This window comes from Astatotilapia calliptera, chromosome 3 (genome assembly GCF_900246225.1).
Source record: "Astatotilapia calliptera chromosome 3, fAstCal1.2, whole genome shotgun sequence".
Lineage (NCBI taxonomy): Eukaryota > Metazoa > Chordata > Actinopteri > Cichliformes > Cichlidae > Astatotilapia > Astatotilapia calliptera.
The window spans coordinates 44,353,285-44,371,459 of NC_039304.1; the positions used below are offsets into that span (position 1 = coordinate 44,353,285).

The 18,175-nt window shown below is 43.4% G+C and overlaps 1 pseudogene; it reads right to left on the minus strand.

The window, feature by feature from the left end:
- Positions 1 to 1,221: 1,221 nt before the first annotated feature.
- LOC113010401 (zinc finger protein 850-like) overlaps positions 1,222 to 18,175 on the minus strand; it is a 70,168-nt pseudogene continuing 53,214 nt past the window's right edge.

The following is an 18,175-nucleotide window of genomic DNA, read 5'->3' on the forward strand; positions in this document are numbered from 1 at the left end:
TAAATGAATACATTAAAAAAAAGTTAATTTTGGAAACACTAAGAAAGTTCAAATGAAAGAAATTGAAATATATATCCATATCTGCAATTCTGATACATTATTAGTTTGGTAAAAAAGACATTCCTATAACTTTAATAATACAGTAACAAGTACAACTACTAAACACTACTGTGTCCTAAGGGAACAAAGATTAAAATGTAACAGAGATAACATTTTAGAGAATTAAAATCCCTCAAAGGAAAAAAAAAGGAACTTGATATGCATATCTAGATATGCAGCTTCCTAAATGTAACATTCAGGATTATTCACTGCAGCTCCAGAAATCAGAGCTACCTCATCAGATCCAAGTGTGGCATCAGCTGACACTCTTTACAGGAGATTCCATCTGAACTCTGTGGAGCCTGATCTCAAGGTTTTTAAGTCTGACCCTGAAACCAGAAGAGGATCTTTCTCTCTCTTCAGATTCATTGTGATCCAGTGATTTCAGTCCTGCATGATCAGGCTGATGTTGGTAACAGTGAAACAGTTTATTTACAGTGTGGGATCGTTTGTGTTCGGAGTATGAACTGAGATTCCTGAAGCTCTTGTCACACTGGTCACAGCTGAAGTTCACTTCCATGTGTGTACGTTCATGTTTGTTACGATGACCTGATTGTGAGAAGCTGTTGTCACAGTGTCTGCACTTGTATGGTGTCCCTCCTGCAGTGGTGAAGGATGACCCACACTGGTCACAGATGTGCTTTTTGACCACACTGTGGAAGAGGTCATGTATTTTTAATGTACTTGGTGTGTGGAAGCCTCTCCCACATTCTTTGCAGTAGTTCATTTTGTCTCCAGTGTGGCTACGTTGATGTGGTTTTAGGTCCCGTTCGTGATTGGAGGTTTTTCCACAAAGGTTAAAGAGAAACGCTTTCCCACCACCACAGTGACGACAGGGTTGAGAAATGGATCAGTGTGCTTCACTCCACTCCTGACATTGTATGTCAGGGAATTCCTTCAATGTTTTTATGCTGAACGTCGCCTGAAATAAAAAGCATCTCTGCCAACGTCCAATTACATTTTACTGTTTACACTATAAAACTCAGGTTAATTCTTCATTTTTCCAAACAGTTCATTCAGTATAACTCCATAAGTTTACTGATCAGACTTTTTCCAAACAATCAGGTTAAAATTACAAGATAAAAAAATCAATACATCCTCACAGTAACTGCACTTCTAGAGTTACTTTCTGGAGTGGATCTGTTGGTGTTTTTTCAGCTGATTTGGAGCTTTAAAAGTCTTCTCACACAGGTCAAATTTATAAGGTCTCTCCTCAATGTGTTGTTGTAACTGTGCATCTGTTGCAAACAGTTTCCCACACTGATCACAGCAGGAAACATCAATTCCAGTGTGAATCCGTAGGTGAATATTTCGATACCGTTTGTCACTGAAACTTTTTCCAAAAAAAACGCAGCTCTACGCCTTAATTCCAGAGTGGGAAACTAGATGCCTGTGTAAGTCGCTATTTAGAGCAAAAGCCTTACCACACAACTCACAGTTGTGTGCTTTAAGTCCACTGTGGATGAGTTGGTGTTTTTTTAAGGTTCCAGCCTGGGTAAAAGACTTTCCACACAAGTCACAGCTGTAAGGTTTAACTCCACTGTGGATGACTTGGTGTTTTTTTAAGGTTCCAGACTGGGTAAAAGACTTTCCACACACCTCACAGCTGTAAGGTTTAACTCCACTGTGGATGAGTTGGTGTTTTTTCAAGTGTCCAGCCTGGGTAAAAGACTTTCCACACAAGTCACAGCTGTAAGGTTTAACTCCACTGTGGATGAGTTGGTGTTTTTTCAAGTGTCCAGCCTGGGTAAAAGACTTTCCACACAAGTCACAGCTGTAAGGTTTAAATCCACTGTGGATGAGTTGGTGTTTTTTCAAGTGTCCAGCCAGGGTAAAAGACTTTCCACACAAGTCACAGCTGTAAGGTTTAAATCCACTGTGGATGAGTTGGTGTCTTTTTAAGGTTCCAGCCTGGGTAAAAGACTTTCCACACAAGTCACAGCTGTAAGGTTTAACTCCACTGTGGATGAGTTGGTGTTTTTTCAAGTGTCCAGCCTGGGTAAAAGACTTTCCACACAAGTCACAGCTGTAAGGTTTAACTCCACTGTGGATGAGTTGGTGTTTTTTCAAGTCTCCAGCCTGGGTAAAAGACTTTCCACACAAGTCACAGCTGTAAGGTTTAACTCCACTGTGGATGACTTGGTGTTTTTTCAAGTCTCCAGCCTCGGTAAAAGACTTTCCACACAAGTCACAGCTGTAAGGTTTAACTCCACTGTGGATGAGTTGGTGTTTTTTCAAGCTTCCAGCCTCGGTAAAAGACTTTCCACACAAGTCACAGCTGTAAGGTTTAACTCCACTGTGGATGAGTTGGTGTGTTTTTAGGTTTCCAGCCAGGGTAAAAGACTTTCCACACAAGTCACAGCTGTAAGGTTTAAATCCACTGTGGATGAGTTGGTGTGTTTTTAGGCTTCCAGCCAGGGTAAAAGACTTTCCACACAAGTCACAGCTGTAAGGTTTAACTCCACTGTGGATGAGTTGGTGTGTTTTTAGGCTTCCACCCAGGGTAAAAGACTTTCCACACAAGTCACAGCTGTAAGGTTTAACTCCACTGTGGATGACTTGGTGTGTTTTTAGGTGTCCAGCCTGGGTAAAAGACTTTCCACACAAGTCACAGCTGTAAGGTTTAACTCCACTGTGGATGACTTGGTGTCTTTTTAAGTATCCAGCCCAGGTAAAAGACTTTCCACACTCATCACAGCTGTAGGTTTTCTCTCCTTTTCTTCTGTGAGGTTTGTCGGCCTCCTGAGAGCGCTGACTTTTCGCTCCATGTTGGTCCTGCAGTGACAGAGATACAAACAGAGGCAATGAGTGAAATGCAGTCGTGGAACAAACTGAAACTCCCTCCATTGGTTGAATCAAACATGTCAACAAACACATTGTTGGTGTGTTTCCACCACCTTCTGGTGGCAGTATCACATTACAATGATGTGCTACAATGAGAGTTGTAATGAAAATTACATTATTGAAGAAATATTGATCAGCAGAGAAAATCTTTTACGCATAAGAAATTTCAAGTTCAACTGATGATATTGTTGTTTCAATGTGTGCTTATAAAATATGATCTTTGTATTTTCTTGTAACTTCTGTTACAAGAAATTAGAACTCTGAACAATATTTAAACTCCATTCTGAGTTACATACCATAAAATAATACTTTATGATTAACATAAATGTTTGATTGCTCTAATTACCTGTATTTACCTTGTGACATATTACAGGGCAAATTACATTCTGGGTACAGTTACATCACATAACATCAACTGTGAACACCTTATGTTACCGTGGCGTTTAAGTCCATGGGAATTATGAGTATCTACTCCCAAATTCCCATCCGGGCTACATTATTATCGGTTCATGGTATCGCTTAACTTTTACGAGTATGAGTACACACACATTTTACAGTATCGGCCCGATACCCGATACCAGTATCGGTATCGGTGCATCCCTAATTGTAACTGTGATATTTTTCTCACCTTTTGTGTTGAAGTCATTGATTGTTTCCTCTGTAGTGGCTGAGCTGAGTCCAAATGGATGAAATTGTTCCTCCGTTGCACCACCAGACTCTTCTCCTCCTGTTAATCACCTGGGGGACACACACACAGCAGGATTTGTAAAAAGAGTTTTGATAAACACAATGCTGGACAGCAATGCTGTCATGTACACAAATACAGTGGGGCAAAAAAGTATTTAGTCAGCCACCGATTGTGCAAGTTCCCCCACTTAAAATGATGGCAGAGGTCAGTAATTTTCACCAGAGGTACACTTCAACTGTGAGAGACAGAATGTGAAAAATAAATCCATGAATTCACATGGTAGGATTTGTAAAGAATTTATTTGTAAATCAGGGTGGAAAATAAGTATTTGGTCACCTCAAACATGGAAAATCTCTGGCTCTCACAGACCTGTAACGTCTTCTGTAAGACGCTTTTCTGTCCCCCACTCGTTACCTGTATGAATGGCACCTGTTTGAACTCATCATCTGTATAAAAGACACCTGTCCACAGCCTCAAACAGTCAGACTCCAAACTCCGCCATGGCCAAGACCAAAGAGCTTTCGAAGGACACCAGGAAAAGTATTGTAGACCTGCACCAGACTGGGAAGAGTGAATCTACAATAGGCAAGCAGCTTGGTGTGAAAAAATCAACTGTGGGAGCAATCATCAGAAAATGGAAGACATACAAGACCACTGATAATCTCCCACGATCTGGGGCTCCACGCAAGATCTCATCCCGTGGGGTCAAAATGATCATGAGAACGGTGAGCAAAGATCCCAGAACCACACGGGGGGACCTGGTGAATGACCTGCAGAGAGCTGGGACCAAAGTAACAAAGGTCACCATCAGTAACACACTACAACGGCAGGGAATCAAATCCCGCAGTGCCAGACGTGTTCCGCTGCTGAAGCCAGTGCATGTCCAGGCCTGTCTGAAGTTTGCCAGAGAGCACATGGATGATACAGCAGAGGATTGGGAGAATGTCATGTGGTCAGATGGAACCAAAGTAGAACTTTTTGGTATAAACTCAACTCGTCGTGTTTGGAGGACAAAGAATACTGAGTTGCATCCCAAGAACACCATACCTACTGTGAAGCATGGGAGTGGAAACATCATGCTATGGGGCTGTTTTTCTGCCAAGGGGACAGGACGACTGATCCGTGTTAAGGACAGAATGAATGGGGCCATGTATAGTGAGATTTTGAGCCAAAACCTCCTTCCATCAGTGAGAACTTTGAAGATGAAACAAGGCTGGGTCTTCCAACATGACAATGATCCAAAACACACCGCCCGGGCAACAAAGGAGTGGCTCCGTCAGAAGCATTTGAAAGTCCTGGAGTGGCCTAGCCAGTCTCCAGACCTCAACCCCATAGAAAATCTGTGGCGGGAGTTGAAAGTCCGTGTTGCTCGGCGACAGCCCCAAAACATCACTGCTCTCGAGAAGATCTGCATGGAGGAATGGGCCAAAATACCAGCTACTGTGTGTGCAAACCTGGTAAAGACCTATAGTAAACGTTTGACCTCTGTTATTGCCAACAAAGGTTATGTTACAAAGTATTGAGTTGTAGTTTTGTTATTGACCAAATACTTATCCACCCTGATTTACGAATAAATTCTTTACAAATCCTACCATGTGAATTCATGGATTTTTTTTTTCACATTCTTTCTCTCACAGTTGAAGTTAGAGCTGGGCGATATGAGATTTTTTCATATCACGATATGTTTTTTTCATTTTAGGCAATATGGATATATATCACGATATAAGCCAAATAACTATATTTGTAAGATTTAATTGGAGTCCCAGGCTTCTACCTTTCTACCTTTAAAACCCGGAGAGCAGCCAAATGGCTTTTAGCTAGGCTTTAGCTTCAGCCAAGTGGAAGCTAAATTGGCTAGTCATCCATATGTATATTAGGTTGTTGCCAGTTGCCGTGTTTTATAACATGATTGACATGGCAGCACTGAATGCACATGTGCTGTATCAAGCATGCACCGGGATGAAGGAAAGACGGGTGGACTTCCTGGTGGAGCTTGCAAGAGAGTTGGCTCACTCTCATGTAGCTGCGAAGAAGGCAAGAAAAGAACAGTTGCTTTGGACACAACCCTCCACACCTAGCCCTGGAAAAAGAGTCATATGTCAGGTCAAACACAAATGCAAGAACAATCATGCCACTGTGCGATGTGTTCACTGCAACAGATACACATGTGGTAAATGCAGACTACAGATACCATGGCAGTGCCAAGATTGTGAGTGATTGCTGAAAATGTTGAAATGTACTCACTCACTTTTTATTATTATTTGTAAATATGTGTACAAATGGTTGGTTTTTTGTACTGTTTTTATCAATAAATCTCAGCAACAAAGGACGATGAAACACAAAAGGAAGTTCACAGCTTTTAGCAGCTCCCCCACCCCCTCATTCACACACCCCCACTCCCCTCCCTCCAGAATTCCCAGGTAACAACCTAATATACATATGGATGACTAGCCAATTTAGCTTCCACTTGGCTGAAGCTAAAGCCTAGCTAAAAGCCATTTGGCTGCTCTCCGGGTTTTAAAGGTAGAAAAGCCAAATGGCTGCTCTCCGGGGGTTTAAGTGTTTTAAATGTGCCTTTGCTCACAAGTAAAATGTGAAATAATCAGCAGCTTGTTTTGATTTAAATATTTATTTCCCATAATAAGTTCAACAGGGTAGATGTACTTAAGGAACATGAGACTTTCTCAGATAAATAAAGGCAAATATTGCAAACTACACAAAAGGCAGCCGCTAAAGCGTTTAAGTTTCAAAATAGAACAAACGAAACAGACTACTAAACTGTCAATTCCACTTAGAAACAAAATATTAATTCTAAAAATAAATCTTAGTTTGTTTTACAGAAGAACAGACAAAATTGACTAACTTTTGTCAATATCAAATAAACTGAGAGCTAAAAGGAAATTCTCAATCTCTCCTTGTTGTATAGCTTAGCTTTTCAAACAGTTTTAACAGTTACTTTAGTCTGACAAAAGCCGAATGACGAATTAGCGCTTCCAGTCAGAGACTGAGGCTACGTCAACACGTACACGGGTGTTTTTGAAAACGGAGATTTTCAAAAAAAACGAGGGAGAGGAGGTAAGTGACGGAAGTGACGAGTAAGGTAAGCGACCCATGTTGTAGGTGACGTCAGACGCCGGAGAGTTGGCGGAATTTAAAAAAAAGCAAAAGCAAATGGTAGCTTAGAGTTTAACAAAGGTTTTTCAAGCTTCAATATTACCAAATATACTAATCGATTGTCATATAACTAACAACATCTGTTCTATCATCTCTAACACCCTGGAGGACAACGGGGAGAGTTTAGACGCTCTCCAAGATTACATCGACCGCTGTTTTCAAGATTTAGTAATGAGGAAGGCCCAGAGTACATCCTCCCCGACCAAAATTGAGACGCCGTCATCGAAGAGATGTCGCCCGGCAGAATCCCCCGGTACAACATCGCCTGCCGGCAAAGACATCGCAGACATCCTGGAGTCAATCGACAAGCGATTGTCCAGTTTCGATGCGAGGCTGGCCCTGGTGGAGATTTTACACCGGGAATTTAAATCTCTGAGAGAATCCCTGGAATTCAGCCAGCAGCAGGTGGAAACGCTTGCCGCTGAAAATGCCACGCTACGGGAGTCGGTCAAATCTCTCACCGATAACGTGACCCAGCTAAACATTGAAAATAAAAAAATAAAAGAGTCCGTTATCGATCTACAAGCCCGTAGCATGAGAGATAATCTTGTGTTTTCTGGTATTCCAGAATCTACCGGAGAGGACGCGGAGGCAACGGTGAAAAGCTTCATCAAAATCCACCTGAAGCTGCCAGAGGACACCGTAAAGAACATCGACTTTGATAGAGTACATCGCTTGGGGGGGCGTTTGGTCGCGGACTGGGAGACCACGGCCTATCGTGGCCAAATTCGGGCAATTCAAGCAAAAGGAACAGGTGAAGAGTCGCGGCAGAGAGCTGAAAGGAACGGACTTCAGCGTGGACGACCAGTTCCCCAAAGAGATCCTGGAACGACGCAAGGTCCTGTTCCCAGTTCGACGTAGCTTTATCCAGAAAGGCTCCCGTGCTGTCATCGCTGTGGACGGACAGCTGTACTGCGACCCCGGCACCACACCGTGGTTATACTGACTGCACTCCAGATAAGAAACCGCTACACTCTTTTCTTATTCACTCACACTTTTTCCTTTAACATTTGTTTAACCTAGTAATATCAATATGATATCATAGCAGATATAACACCGTCACCCTCCGTCATTACTTTAATTGGAATGTTTCCGTTTCGTTTCTTTTTTTTTGTTGTTGCTCACAGTTCATGTGGTTTCTTTCTTTTTCTTGTCTTTCACTGCTGTGATCACCTACTTCCCCACTCACCTACAAACAAACACCCTCTATTTCTCCATATTTTCACACCACGATCACGCAAACACATCCGCTCAACGCCAGCACATTCACAACAGCCTCACAGCACGCACAGACTTGCAGGACACATAAGCAAGCCACGCTTGTTCATATTAGTGAATATTCACACATAGTCAGACTTATGGAGCCTCTCACCACACTTTTTTTCCCTCTCCCTCTCTTTCTATTTGCAAACAAGGGATGTTTCCACACTCTCTCCACCTATCTAAACGAAACACCCAGCGTACATCATTAGACATACACACACAATTATGGGCATTCTGAGGCATTCCCGGACGAGCCCCCAATTATGTTATGGCCCGTCTAGGCGCAGCCAGACCACAACATAAAGGGTGATCCATCCCCGTCCAACCCCAAGCAGCACGTCACACACTTAATTTTTAGTGACAGTGATTTATTTACAATAAGTGCAGTTAAACAAAGGAAGGGAGCATATCATAACTTCAGGGTGAACCCAAGGCCAAAACAACAAACAAAAGTAGCCTATCTCAGGAATAAACGAAACTTACCTACTCAAAGGAACTAAACAAAACGACAATCACTTTCCTCCCTACCTAACAAAAACAGGAGAAAACTGATCAACCAAAAAGGCGGTCCACCCTTACATGCTCTTACATTACATAAGAGTTTGACACAGTGACCGGTCTGCCGGCTGGGTTGGGCCGAGGATGAATGACTGGGCAGTCCCTGGCGGTCTCTTCTTATCCGCTGCCTCCCAGTCCTCAGCCAATCGGTGTGAGCCATCCACCCTGGATGCACCAATCCTGGAGGAGCACCTGGACACTCAAATCCACACACAATTACGGTCACAGTCATAACACATGGAATGTAAATGGAGCTGGCACCAGAGGAAAGAGGTTAAAGATATTTAACCAGCTTAAAAAACTACAGGCAGATGTTGTTTTATTACAAGAAACTCACAGACCTGTCACAGGTTTAAACGAGCTTAAAACACCTGAGTTTCCTAACGTGTTTGCAGCCTGTTATAATTCTAGACAACGGGGAGTAGCAATTTTAATACATAAAAATGTTAATTTTACAGTACTCGATACAGTTATAGATCCAGAGGGTAGATTTCTAATTATTAAACTATCAATATTGAACAAAAAACTATGTATTGTAAGTATATATGGTCCAAATGTTGATGAACCCTCATTCTTCCACGGATTTTTTAGTGCACTCTATGAACACCTCGATTGCGCACTCATTCTTGGCGGTGACCTCAACCTTGGACTAAATGAAGAAATGGATAGGCTCAACACAACAGGAACTCAGCGCAATTGGCAATCCACAAATATAATCAAACAGTATATGAGCGACTTTGGCCTTCGCGATGCATGGCGCTCCCTTCACCCCAACAGTAAGGAATATACTTTTTTCTCGCATGTTCATCACTCTTACTCTCGTCTGGATTATTTTTTGGTCAGCAGCTCACTGCTGAGTGACATTTCAGACACTGAGATTCATCCTATAGCTATCAGTGATCATGCTCCTGTATCTTTAAAACTAATGCACAAGAATAATACTACGCCAAGTAAAAACTGGAGATTTAATACATCACTGCTTAAAGATGAAGACTTTATTAAATATTTTAAAAAGGAATGGACTTCATACTTAGACTTTAATGACACCCCCGGAATATCTGCGTCTGTTCTATGGGAAGCAGGAAAAGCTGTGATGAGAGGTAAAATAATTTCTAAACTGGAGATTTAATACATCACTGCTTAAAGATGAAGACTTTATTAAATATTTTAAAAAGGAATGGACTTCATACTTAGACTTTAATGACACCCCCGGAATATCTGCGTCTGTTCTATGGGAAGCAGGAAAAGCTGTGATGAGAGGTAAAATAATTTCTTTCTCATCACACAAAAAGAAAGAAGAAAACAAAAACATTCAGGAATTAGAAAAAACCATCAAATCACTAGAAGAAGCCTACGCGTGCAACCAAGATCAGGAAACATTGAACAAAATATGCAAGACAAAACTAGAATTAAATGAAACTATTAATAAAAAAACACAATTCCTTATACAAAGACTTCGCTTGCAGAATTTTGAACACAGTAACAAATCAGGTCGATTTCTAGCTAACCAGTTAAAAATAAATAAAGAAAAAACAACTATATGTGCTGCTAAAGATTTATCAGGGAACACAATATATGACCCTGGAAGAATAAACAACATTTTTAGGGATTTCTATGAAACTTTATACTTACCACAAATAAACCCATCTAAAAATGAAATTGATCGGTTTCTTGACAATGTAAATCTCCCAAAATTACTAGACAGTCAAGCAATGGAACTGGATTCGCCACTGACGCCAAGTGAATTCCAGGAAGCCCTGATAAGTATGCCCAATAATAAGGCTCCAGGTCCAGACGGCTTCCCTGCAGAATTCTACAAAGAATTCTGGACAATTCTGGCACCAGTATTCCACGGAATGTTGCAGGAAATCGAGGAAAATGGCAGACTACCACCAAATATGAACTCTGCCAACATTAGTCTCCTGCTAAAACCAGGCAAAGACCCTTTATTTCCCTCAAGCTATCGTCCAATTTCTCTTTTAAATGTAGACCTTAAAATAATCTGCAAAGCTCTCTCAAGGAGATTAGAGAAAATAACCCCCCTCTTAATTCACCCTGACCAAACTGGTTTCATAAAAGGTCGGCACTCCTCAACAAACACTCGTAGATTACTTAATTTAATAGACTACTCATACAATAAAAACATTGAAACCATAATATTATCTCTAGATGCAGAAAAAGCATTTGACAGAGTTAACTGGAAATTTTTATTCGCAACTTTACACAAATTTGGTTTCGGAAACTCTTTTATAAACTGGATAAGAATATTATACAATTCCCCAACAGCTCGTATCAGAACAAATGACCAGACATCCTCCAGCTTCTGTCTCCTGAGGGGCACCAGGCAGGGATGCCCACTCTCCCCTTCACTTTTTGCAATTTTTATCGAACCTCTAGCAGCAGCATTTAGACAGGCTACAACAATTAAGGGCATAAAATGTAAGAACATAGAACATAAAATCAGTCTCTATGCGGATGATGTGTTGCTTTTTCTGCAAAACACACAAACCAACCTCTCTGAGGTAATTACTCTAATAAACTGGTTTTCAAGAGTTTCAGATTATTCAATTAACTGGCCAAAATCTACAGTTCTCCCCATTAACTGCTCCTTCCATAATTCTTCCTCTGCCCCACTGCAATCAGGAAATATTAAATATTTAGGTATTAATGTTTCTCCTAAGCTTTCAGACTTAACTAAATTAAATCACATCCCACTTCTAAAGAAAGTAGAAGGCAATCTGACTAGATGGAAATCTTTACCCATATCACTCATGGGAAGGGTCGCCACTATAAAAATGATGATCTTGCCAAAAATTAATTACTTATTTTTGATGATCCCTAACAAACCATCACAAGATTGGTTCAGATCTCTGGATTCATATATTTCCAAATTCCTTTGGAAAGATAAACCCCCGCGTATCAGCTTAAAAACGCTACAAAGAACCAAGGATAGAGGAGGATTAGATCTGCCTAATTTTCACCAATACTTCTTAGCCAACAGGCTTCAGTTCATCTCAGAATGGTCAAAACATACCTTCCTAGATGAGCCCTGGCTAGATGTTGAACAGGCACTATGCAAGGATCTAGAGATTTCAGACCTACCATTTATTAGCTCAAACATCAAAAGACATGAATGCTTTAAAAGTATCAACATCAGCTCCTCTCTGACAGCATGGTGGGAGTTTCTAAAAATATCGGAGTCTTCACTAATCCCATGCAAACGTACTCCTATCTGGTATAACCCTGACATATTACAAAACAATAATATGATTAACTTCCCAGAATGGAGTTGTAAAGGAATTAAATACTTAGAACATATATTGGAGGGAACAGAATTGATCCCATTTGACAGACTAGTTGCACAATATGGGATCAACAAGAAATTTTTTTTAGAATATCAACAAATTAAATCCATTATAAAAAAGAAATTTAACCTCAGTGAAGTTGAATTACAAACACCACCAAGTGTGGCACATTTCCTTACTCTTAAATCCCCCAAATTATTATCTAAAATATATAGAACACTTTCTAAATTAGATGAATCAATATCCCTTCCTATTGCAAAGTGGGAAGCAGATTTATTAGTCAGTTTAGACCAAAACTTCTGGTCTCAGGTATGCTTAAAAACTTTTAAATTGATTAAAAATCCCAGTCTGCAATTAATACAATACAAAATACTACATAGAGTACACTATACAGGTCATCGGATGTTCAAGATGGGCTTTACATCTTCCAACAACTGCTCACACTGTCAAAACAATACACCAGACAATTACATTCACGCTCTTTGGTTCTGTCCACCAGTGCAGAAGTTTTGGCACGAGATATGTGAAGACTTATCAAAGTGTCTGAAATGTAACATTCCAACTTCCCCCTTAGTGTGTTTGTTGGGCAGCTTAGATAATGTCACTTCAGAAAACAATATAGCCCATATGGTTTTCACTGCCCTATGCATAGCCAAGAAAACTGTCCTCATGAACTGGAAAAATAAAAACAATCTTAATTCTAACCAATATAGAAATTATCTATTAGATTACATTAGTTTTGATACAGCCTCGGCCACCACATCAGATCAATTGCTCTGGCTCCTTTGATCGGCTCCATCACCTAGTGGGGGTGGGGGGGTCATAGTTTGGTCCCGCCTTCAATGTTGTGATTGGTGTGGGGGCAGGGACAGACTTAGGGCGTCAGGGGGTTCCCCGGAGGCATCTTCCTTGGGGGGCTCAACCCGGGGTAGCGGTCACGTCCGGTTGGGGGCTCTTTTCTGACCATTTCCTCGTGGCTGCGTGCAGCGAGGCTAGGGGAGGGTCTGTGATGATGGACGTGGGTTACTGGCCTGGTAGCCTATCTGCCCCTGGGTGGGTCCGGGATGGGCGTGAGGGTCTGGGGGCGCTCCATCTCTGGGCCGGGGCCCTGGCTGGGCCTCGGGGCCTTGGGTCCTGGTTTGTGTGTTGCCGGGGTGGTGGGCGGGTGGGTGCATGGGAGCCCATCCCTGGCGCAGGGTGCCGCCGGTGTGTCGAGTCGCCTGTGGGGCTCTTCAACCGGTGGGGGAGATTGTTACACCTTGCGGGAGCTTTCCTCCCCTCAGGAACTCTCTGCAGGAGGGGGAGATACAGAAGAGGTGGAGGAAGATCTCAGCCTGGGCGTCTACTGTCTCATGTAGTCTGGATGATGAGTGGATGGTGGGGTGGGTGCAGTTTTCTCTGTGGTGGGGTTGGGTGGACTGTCCCGGGCTCTGTGGGGCCGGGGGGCGCTGCTGCGCTGGGCCCCGGTCTGGATGGGCCTGGGCACCCTTTTCCCTGGCGGGTCGCGGAGTGTGGGAGTGCCTACTGGGGTCAGCGGGGGAGCTGGCCCCAGGGAGGGGTCACTGCCCCTCCCTTCCTTCCCTCCCCATCTCCAGCTGCCTCCCTCCTCCCGCTCCACCACAACCACCCACACATGCAGGGCCTTGGAGTAGGGGTATGTCACCAGGATGCAGAGGAGGCTACCCCCCCCCCCCCCCCCCCTGTCCCCTTCTGGCTGCCTCTGCCTCAATTTTATCCCACAACTTAGACATTCACATTACTCACACCCTCATTACACATATATATATAGGATCTTGGGGGTGGGCACAATACACGGAGTCCAAGTTACCATCAGGGTGTACACCTCACCCCTGGCATCGTTGCCCACCTCTCAATTTTAAATACACGTAGACATTGAGGGCTAACAGGAGGGACTATGCGCTTACCTGCTGCTCTCTGGCAGGTAGCTCTATGCCCTCCTGGGTTTTAATTGCACCTTAGAACACACATGCGTCAACACTACTATGAGCGGGTGGAGGGAGGTTTGGAGTCTTCTCTCACCCCCGTTCTCTGCGGCCTGCTGGAGCGGGGGGGCTAGGAGGAGTTGGCCGTCCGGCTGCGGTCTGGGGTGTGGGGCCTCCTTGCTGCTGCGGAGTCGGGGCGGTCTGCCCCTTTCACATCGCAGGGAAAAGGGTAACACCACCTGGGTCTGGGTGCAGTTCCCCCCTCCAGGGGCAGGGGTACCTAGACCCGGTTTGTAGAGTACGCTTGGGGAGTGTGATCGTGTATACAGTGTCTCTTTATATTTGTCTCCACGTCGGTTGAGTGTGAAGTGCACATGAGAGCATGAGGGTGGGAATGGATGTTTGTGTCTGTGTGTGCCTGTATGTTTGTATTTATATGTCAGGTTGGGTATCAGACGCCACCTCTCTGGGGACATCTCGGGCCTTCCAAGGTTTGGAGGCCTATCTCCACCCACCACCACTTCCCCTGCCGGTGGCGGACTCCCTCAGGTGTCGGTGCGTTGGTGGTTCTTTGTATCTGGGGGTGGGCGTCCGGGTACACACCAGCTCACTCCTTGGCGGCCGCTTATTGGGGCTCGCTCGGGCCATTTCGGAGGTGGCGTGCCCCCGGCCTCTCGGCCTGGGGCTCGGTCACTCAGGCACAGCTGGCTGCCGGCGGAGCCCACGGGCGCATCACTGCAACTCCCCCTGGCTTCTGCTCCGCGGCTGCTGAATGAGCCCTCATCTGGGACTCTCCTTAGCTCTTACTGGGACAGTGGCGCAGCGGCCCCTCTGTGGGTCTTCCTTGGTCTCTTGTGTTCTGGGGGCCTCTGGATGTCTGGAGTTTTGATCTCCTCCATACCCGCTTGATACCATAAAGGACAGGGCTGTGGCTCCCCACACTCCCTAGCAGATCATTACATGGAGAAACCTTTGGAATGCAAGCATGCTGATCCACACAGGTATGCACACAGGTGTACACATGGGTATTCACAGACGCGGACTACAGCTTTCTTGGCTGCTGCCTCAAAGCACACTGTGCGCTGTCTATCTTGCGTGCTGCACAATATCGTCTATTATTTAGTAACTATTGATATCTATGACTAGCTAGTTTATTGTGATGGTGCTTTTTTTTTCTATTATTATGTTGCTCTTTGTTGTTTGCTGTCTCCTCTGTTTGTTTGTTTTTCTCCATACAGGTGACCCAGGAGTTTTTTTTGTTGTTTGTTTTTTTTTCTCTCTTCCCCCCCTTCTCACCGTCTCTTCTCCCCTTTGGTTTTCTTTCTTTCTCTCCCCCTCTTTCTTTCATTCTTTCCCCCTGTCCTATAAAAAAATAAATAAAAAATAAAAAAAGATGACAAAGGATGAACTGAAGCTCCGCCATCACGTGATGTCACATGCTGCTGTTTCTGATGTCACTTAAGAAAAAAAAAAAAAAAAAAAAAAAGAAAACTGAGATTTTCCGTTTTCGTTTTAAAAAATAATCCCGTCCACACATAAAGGCAGAAATGAAGGAAAACGCTGCTATGAACATGCCAAAGCAGCAGGTGGAGCTAGATTCCTAACCGTGCAGAAATGTTGGCCAATCAGAAGTCTAGAAGCCTCGGTGGGAAAAAGTAAACAAAGCTGGGGCATAGAAGCAGAACCGAGTCGTATGTGTGGAGGGACGGTAACTGTGTGTATATGTAAGCATTTAAACACTGCAGAGAGTACAATTAACAGTATTGTAGAAATTCATTTCACCAGAACAATAACGTGGCGCACAGTGTGACGTCAAAAAATGCGCACACCTTTGACGCTGCGTTTTCTCCGTTTTTCTAGTCCACACGTAAATGCAAAAATGGAGTTTTCAAAAATCTTTGTTTTCAGTGACCAAAAACGCCGTTTACGTGTGGACGAAAGGTGCAAACGCATAGAAAAATCTGCGTTTTCAAAAATACCCGGGTACGTGTGGACGTAGCCTGAGCATGCACCAGTTTATTGTATTTCCAGACTTGCTTTCGGCACAATTTACAGTGCACGCTACTCTGTTTTTGTCAGACTTGAAATAGCCGAAATACCTTCACACTACAGAACTTCTATGGCTCTTCCATTCGACAATCTCTCCGGCATTGGAACCATCATCTGTTTTCTCTTCGGTCACGCTCGGTTGATTTTTCTAGTCGGCACACTCATTTTCTCCATTACCCGAGCGAGCGGTACGGTGGCTGGCTGCTTCCCAAACAAATACACATGTTGGCTTGGCACTTGTGCTGTACGTAACAAGTCACGGGACGTGACGCTGCGGCTGTGATTGGCTGTGATCTATATCTATAAATAATATATATATCAAAACTCTTTTTACAAATCCTGCTGGAATACGTCAGGTTACAGCTGCAGTCAAAGCGAGATGGAAATAATTGAACAAGCAAGCGAGCGCTCAGCTTCTCTCAGCATGCTGAGCTAATGATTAGTTGGTGTTTTTCTGCAAACAGTCTCTCACTCTGTAAACTGTGAACACACTTCCCTGATTTCACAGATTTTTATGGTAGCGACCTTTTGGAGACTTTTACTTCCAGGTGAAGAATCGGACGTCTGTATTTGCGCTGGAAGAAAATAAAATACAGGTGCATCTGGAGATCATCCTATAGGGCTTTGGAGCGTGATGTCATGTGGGTGGGCGTGGAAAGGATTTTGGCCCGATCCGCCATTTTGGAGTCTAGCGCAAGTGAAAAGGGAGCGAAGTCACACACAACAGCCATGGTTCGTATTTGCTGTGTGGTCGGCTGCAATGTTCGATCACACAACCGGCAAGAGAATAAGCTTGAAAATGGTTTATCTTTTCATTCTTTCCCAACCTGGAAGCAACACGAGGCAGCTCGTGTATCGATGTTACCAAATGAAGGTGTCTAGCCTGGAGAGCAGCTGTGAGACGAGCTGACGTGCAGTTCTATTCCATCTCCAAATATCTGTTGGTGCTCCAGACATTTTCATTCCGGTAAGTTCTAAATATGTTCATATAATCTTTATAGCCTATTAGTTTTATTTTCTATGCCAGGGGTGCTCACACTTTTTCCGCATGTGAGCTACTTATAAAATGACCAAGTCAACATGATCTACCCACTACAAAAATCCAAAACATATACTTATTTATAAATATATTGAGGATTCTTTATATCTACAATGTATATACATGCATAACCGCAATATCCAATATTTCACAACACAATTAACAATGTAAATTTTTTGTCATTACCTGAGTTTACTCTGATGACTTGCACTGAATTGAATCAGCCAGGGATGCATAGTCCGGACAGTAGCTGCTGACGGCCAGCCTCAAACACACTTCCAAATGTTCATCAGTCATGGTGGAACGGTACTTGGACTTAATGATGTTCATGTGGGAAAATGATGACTCACATAAATAAGTGGAGCCGAATAATGCAGTCAAAGAGGCAGCACATTTCCTCATGTTGGGGTACTTTACTTCTGTGAGTAAGTTCCAGAACTGTCCATGATCTCTGGACTTCAGCTCAATGTCGGCTTGTAGTGTCAAAATCTCATCTTCCACTCCAGAAGAGTTCAGGTGAAATAGTTTTGCAATTTTTGATGCGAGTGAATCGACATCAGCATCTTCCCGAAAAGGATAGCACATGAAGGTAGCGACTGGCTTGAAAGAAAAGTCTTGAAAGCGTTTGTCAAACTCTGACAGACAATTGTCAATCTGCTCTGTGTAGCGTGCACTGTCAAGTTGCAAACAGGCCATCCCCTGCATCTCCAGCTCTGACGCCAGGTTTTGAAAGTTTATCAAATCATGGCGCTGCAGCTTTAAAGAGAGATGTTGCATCTTTCGTTTGAAAGCATTAACTGAGCTGATCATGTTGATCACTGTTTTGTCTTTTCCTTGCAGCTGTAGATTAAGGTCATTCAACATGTTTGTCAGATCGGTTAAAAATGCCAAGTCTAACAGCCACTGACCGTCATTAAGTTGCATGTATTCTGCTTGTCCAGCTACACGGAAAAACTCCTTAATCTCCGGACAGAGCTCTCGAAATCTTTGCAGGAATTTCCCTCGACTAAGCCACCTCACGTCAGTGTGTAGCAACAACTCAGAGTGGTCGCAGTCAGCCTTCTCCAGATGTGCACGAAATAACCGTCTTTGAAGAGATCTGGCGCGAATAGAACAGGCGATCTTCGTTGCAACTGTGTCACTCACGTCCGTAGATTCGTCCAACTGCAGTGAGAAACACTGGCAATCTCCGATGTCCTTCCAAAGTTGCTGG